The following is a 6,492-nucleotide window of genomic DNA, read 5'->3' on the forward strand; positions in this document are numbered from 1 at the left end:
CATTATGTCATTTTATCTACAAAGGGTTCGTTATGAATAAAAGATAAGGACTTTGAAAGCACCCGACCGCAACAACCATCAGCACGCCTCGCCGAGAAACGCACGCTTCGTTCATTTCGGCAGCGGCACAGTCTTCACGCTGCCCCGTCGTGTTTCTGAAGAAGAGCGGGGCGGGCTTTGCTCGGGTACCACGTGGGGTTGCGCAACGCGGGGAAGGCGCGACTCCCATCCTACACACTAAACGACAGTAACTGATTGGATCGAACTGGGGTCCGAGGAGTCTGGCTTGAGGCCCCGATCCTGTGTGTGGCCTTCCAGGCCCAGCCCCAGGCCCCCAGCAGGCCCCGCAGGGGAGGTGGCCCAGCCCTGCACTGCGTCTGCCCCTTCCCGCAGGCACCGCTACCTGGAGGCCTCCTCGGGCCGCCGGGGCTGAGGCCTTTCCCTGCCCCTCCTCCAGCCCCCACCCCAGGTCCATAAGAAGACAGGAGTCCTTGGACGGATGTGAGACAGAAGGTCCCCGCTGCCTACCTGGTGTCGTCCCCATGGGGAGAAGGGGACACTGAGGAGCTGGCACCTTTCTCGTTTCTGCCTCTCGCCTGCGCTGCCGCGTCCTGCAGTCCGTGAACAGAGGTGCGACTGCGACCTCTGCTCATTGCCCTGACCGGCCACAGCCACAGCCGCCGCCCGACGGGGTCCACGTCCGGTCTGCACGTTCCCCCATCTCCACTCGCCTCCGGGGGCTCCCCGTGCAGGCTCCCGCGGACGGCTTTGCTGCCCGCACCCCCCCAGTGCTATCCCCGTGCTCCCCCACCCGCCGTCCCCAGTCGCGGGTGGTGAGCCCCAGGCGCTTCCCCAGGCTTGGACGGATTCTTCTGACTGGGGCGTCCGGTGGGCTCTGTGGGGCGGGCTCCCGGCAGGGCGAGGAGCCTCTGATGATCGCAGGTGGCAGGCAGCCTCCAAGAGGCCCTGCGATCCCTGCCTCCTAGCGTTGGCGGAACTCCCTCCCCGGGAGGGGACCAGCCCCAGGACTCACCTGGATGCAGCACAGGCAGCGGCGCAGCCCCTCTGCCGAGACCAGGGGGCTCCCGTCTTGGATGCGCTGGGTCCCAGGGCCTCGGAGGGAAGCCGGTTGCCTTGTCTGTGAGCGGCCCTGAGAGCAGGCACAAGTGGCCCGGGACAGGAGCCGGGGCAGGCGAGGTGCCGCCCAGCTGCCCACCGGGACAGTCCTCCCCGCAGCCACGCACAGGGGCCTCGGGCAAGAGCTGAGCACCCAGCTTCCCGGGCCTGGGTCCCTGACCCACAGAAACTGGGAGGTAATAACTCTTCCTTGTTTTAAACTGTTCATTTTAGAGATAATTTTTGTGCAATAATTGATAACAGACAAGCACAACTGGTGTCAGGTCATGAAGCATGAAACGTCCGCTTTCCTTAAGCACTAAGTTGGACAGTTGCCATCTCTGACATCTCACTTTGACGCTTCTTGGTTCCTTTTCTTCCTATTCTGAAGGTACCTCCTCAGTCTTTCAAACACACATTTTGGTTTGTGACTATCTTTCACATTTTTTAAAGCAATTCTTGTGAAACCAGGGATAAGTCAAAAATTTGTGTTATTTTTGAATATGAGTTCCATCACGGAACCAATGCAGTGCGGACAGTTCAAAATGTCATCAAAGTATTTGGGAAGGATACAGCTAATGAATGCACAGAACACGGATGGTTTGAGAAGTTCTGGTGATTTTAATCTTGAAAATGAGCCACATGGGCCACCTGAGACCAAGGTGGATAATGATGAGCTGAAAGCTGTAGGGGAAGCGAATCCATCTCAACCTGCGTGTGAATTAGCAGCAAGGTTTGATGTTGCTATTCCAATATCGAACCGTTTGAAACAAATCAGCAGGTAAAGAAGCTGGGTAGATGGGTTCCACGTGAAGTAAACTAGCATCAGAAGAGAAACCATCTCGAAACTTGCCTTTCTTTGCTGTCGCAACATAAAGGCGAACCACTTCTATACTGTATTGTTACGTGTGATGAAAAACAGATTCTTTTTGACAATCACAAACATTCGGCACAATGGTTGGATAAAGATGAAGTGTCAAAACACAGTCCAAAGCCAAATATTCATCAAAAAGAGCTAACCCTATCTGTTCGGTGGTCCACTACAACTTCATGAAACCTGGTCAATCAATTACAGCGGATGTCTACTACAACCAGTTGGACAAAATGATGAGGATGCTTGCTACAAAGCAGCTGAGGTTGGTCAGTAGAGACAGGCCAGTCCTCTTGCAAGACCACATGCTGCAAAAAACAGCGCTGCTCAAACCACAGAAACTGGACTTGGAAACTCTCGTCATCCACTATATTCACCAGACCTCCCACCAACCGACTACCACTTCTTCCAGGCTTTGGACCACTTCTTGCAAGGAAAAATATTCAATTCTCAACAAGCTGTGGAAAATGCCTTTTGCAATTTCATCGCCACCCGCTCTACAGGCTTCTTCACTGATGGCATAAACACGCTACCGTTAAGATGGCGGATCTGTGTCGATAGTTTAGGCGCATGCTTAGATTAACTGTCCTGCTTCTTGTTTCAGATATAATAAAATAAACTTTTGATTCAAAATTGGACATTTCATATTTAATGACCTAGTATAATAAATGCAATAGATGGATACTAGTGCTAGTTTCATTAATTCAAAGGATTTACAAAGCAGTGATATTCTGATTCTCTCTTCATTCGGTTTATTAGCTGAAACATGTTGTAAAGAGAGCTTCTCTTCCTTACCCGTGTGGTCACGTGGGGTGTAGTTTCCAGGGGAGGCAGGATGAATGCGTGGTTCTCTCCCTCTATTTACCAGTTTTTAAAACAATGAGCTGTTTTACTAACATCTTTCAAAAGTGACTCATGAATTTTTGAAGCATAATTACAAATTTATGAAGTTAAACTTTTAAATGTTCCAATTCATTGAAATCATCATCCTGATTCTCAGTCACCCCATCTTTATTCAGTGCAGCTGTGTGGTTCGGTGCCTGGGTCCCGTTGGCGCGGCCCCAGTCGGGTCTGGTGGCTGCTTTGTTCTCTGGCGCGAGAAGACGCTCAGGACCACCACGCACGTCTTCCCACCCAGGCTTGGCAGCTCCTCGTGAGAAAAACCGTACCACAGTCTGGATCTTAGGGTGCTTGCTGCTGCTGGATTAGTTGTTTTTAGGCCTTGTCGGTAGACAGAACTAAGAAGTATCTTTTTTTTTTTTTTTTTGAGACAGAGTCTCACTGTGTTGCCCGGGCTAAAGTGCCGTGGCGTCATCCTCGCTCACAGCAACCTCAAACTCCTGGGCTCAAGCGATCCTCCTGCCTCAGCCTCCCGAGTAGCTGGACTACAGGCATGCGCCACCTTGCCCGGCTAATTTTTTCTATATATTTTTAGTTGTCCAGATAATTTCTTTCTAATTTTTAGTAGAGACGGGGGTCTCGCTCTTGCTCAGGCTGGTTTCGAACTCTTGAGCTCAAACAATCCGCCCGCCTCGGCCTCCCAGAGAGCTAGGATTACAGGCGTGAGCCACCGCGCCCGGCCACAAGTATCTTTTTAAGATAAGACACGTTATGAGTACAAACTGATACTTTCTATTCAAATTCAGATCTACATAGTTTTTACTTTTTTTGAGACAGTCTCACTGTGTTGCCCGGGCTAGAGTGCCGTGGCGTCATCCTAGCTCACAGAAACCTCAAACTCCTGGGCTCAAGCCATCCTCCTGCCTCAGCCTCCCGAGTAGCTGGGACTACTAGCTACATGCGCCACCATGCCCGGCTAATTTTTTTTTTTTTTTCTTTTTTGTGGAGACAGAGTCTCAACCATTGCCCGGGCTGGTCTTGGACTCCTGGGCTCAAGCGATCCTCCTGACCAGCCTCCAGCGCTCTGGGATGACAGGCACGCGCCAACGCGCCCCGCTAGTTTTTAGTTGTTGATACTACGTTTGCGTCTCCTTTTTCCCACACTAAAAATCTCAAAAATACCCAACGTAATTACCCATTTGTTTTATCCTATAACACACAGTATTCTCAAATTAGCAGTACCAACACCACCATCAACAGTATGATTACTGAAAATAGCTTATTTTTATGTACTTTCCAAGCTCTTGGCTTATATAGATGTGCAGACAATCATTTGGAATCAATCAATCATAAAATCATTTGGAAAATGATTAAAATATTTAACATGTTAAAATAATTAAAACATTTTTTGTTGTTCTTTTTGTACTCGGGCTATATAGATGTACAGCCAGATGACTAGATTTTAAAACCACTTGGAAGAGTTTGGTAGGGTTATATTATCAACTGATAATGCGAGTCCATTAAATTTCATTTTGCTTTAAATTTTAAAAATTCCTCTTAAAATTTAATTTAATTCAATTAGGTCACTGCACAAATATGTACATGGTTCTAAAGCCAAATCTACAAGCCGAGGCGTATTCACAAAAGTCCAGCCTCCGTCCCTGTCTGTTCACCCCATTCCACCTGTCCCCTACAGGCCACAATTTAATTTAAAACAAGTTCCGTAGCTTGTTTTTCCGTTTGTAAAAATACAATCCCGTGGCTCCATTTGAAAAGATATAAATGAACTTTACACAAACGTGCTTTTTTCGCTCAGGATTATATCCTGGAGACAAGCGCGTAGGATCGCCGGCATTTCCCCATCCTCTTCACGACACCCAGCGCCCTGTGCGGTGGCCGTACTTCAGCCCGGCAGGCCCCGCTGGGGTAGGGCAGCGAGCAGCCTCTGGAGTGTGCTCGCCACGTTCCGTGCGTCGGTCTGTGCGTGCGATCCGAGAGGCGGCATTGCCGGGTTAAAGAGCAAATTCTGCCAGACGTTGCCCCCGCGGGGGTTGCGCCACCTCAGACATGGGCGAGCAGCGTCTTCGCCGCGCTGTGGCCCATCCCTTGGGTTCTCCCGTCTGGCAGAGGAGGAATGGGGCGCAGTGCACTTCTAACTGTGTTGCGCATCTTTTCTTATTTTTAATGGGCCATTTGCTTCCTTGCTGTGGGCCGTGTAGATACGTCTCTGTTGGTGGCATCGTGTCCAGCCTCTGGGCGGGGGGTGTCCTCGAAGCCTGCTGGTCCCGGTGGGGGGAAAGGACATGAGGACTCTGAGCGCAATGTTTCTCAGGGGGCCTGAGGCACCACCTGCCTCAGTTTCTCCTGGGCGCTGGGTAGACCTGCCACTTCCTGAGCCCACCCTAGACTCTGGCAAACCAGCCAAGCTGGAGGCCTGCTGCGCTGGCAGGGGAGGTGGGCGCAGTCCCTCGCCGGGTGGGGGCACTCGCTCCTTTCAAGGGCAGACTCGCCCTTCTCCTGCTCGGCGACTGCTGGGCCTTGGGGTTCAATTGAGAGCAGGTATGGGAGCAGCAGGCACCGCTCTCTCGGCCGCCCTCTCTCCACACCAGCCCCCAGCCCGGTCCCCGAGAGAGCAGGACCTCCGAGTTTCTGTCAGGCAGCCTCAGTGGGGCAGGGGGAGCCCCTGCAGGTCCCTGAGCAGGGGAGGGGCACTCTGGCAGGAGGGGCTGTGGAGAGGGCTCCTGGGCTGGCTGCTGCTCTAGGAAGGCAGGTCCTGGAGTGGCCTGGGGAGGAAGGGGACAGGCCGGGAGGCAGGGGTGGGGACAGTAACCTGCGTGGGAGTGACAGCCACCCGGCTCCCGGGCTGCCAGAGGGTTCCCAGGGGCTTCTGGAAGCAGCCACGGCCCCAGGGGCAGGAGCGGGAGCTGGGGTGAATGGGCCAGGATGTGGCCGGGGCTTGAGGTCCAGGTCGGGAGCATCCGCCCCCGGCCTGAGGGAGCCCCCTCGCCCTGCGGAGGGCCTGGGCCCGGAGGCACCTGCGCGCTGGGCTGAAGGGGCCCCAGGAGGAGGGAGGCCGCCCCTGGTGTCCAGGGCAGAGCCCAGCAGGCAGCAACCGAGGCACCTGTCGGGGCGCGGGCACCGGAGGGCAGGGGAGGCGCAGGGTGCCTCGGGGTGCCGCACTCGGCCCGCAGTCCCCCTGGTGACCCCTCACAACCCCTCGGGGGCGCACGCTGCCTCCCCCACCTGCGCGCTGGGCTGGGAGGGGCGCGGGCGGGGCTGCGGGGCGCACAGCGGGGAGGCTGAGCCCAGGGCAGGGGCGGCGCTTCCCTTGGCCCTGGCTGTGTTCCGGGCGCCTTGTCTGCCTCCCTCCAGAACAGCCCGAGCGAGGCGGGGGTCCCATAGGGGCGGAGAAGCTGGGCCTCCAGGGGCACTGCGAGGTCTCCGCGATCGAGGTGCCCCACGGGGGGCGGTGTCAGCTGAGAGAGGTGGCCCTGCAGGGCGGGGCCTGAAGATGTCCCCAGCAGTTTCTGCAAGGGGGCGGGGCTGAAGAGCCCTGGCACAGGGCCAGGTCCCGGCCAGGGGCAGGGAGCTCGCTGGCAGCTGGGGGTCTGGACTCTGCCCCTCGCCTGCCCCCGGGCTCCTTGGAGGTGGCAACACGGGCCGCT

Source organism: Propithecus coquereli, unplaced genomic scaffold, assembly GCF_000956105.1.
Source record: "Propithecus coquereli isolate 6110/MARCELLA unplaced genomic scaffold, Pcoq_1.0 Scaffold763, whole genome shotgun sequence".
NCBI lineage: Eukaryota > Metazoa > Chordata > Mammalia > Primates > Indriidae > Propithecus > Propithecus coquereli.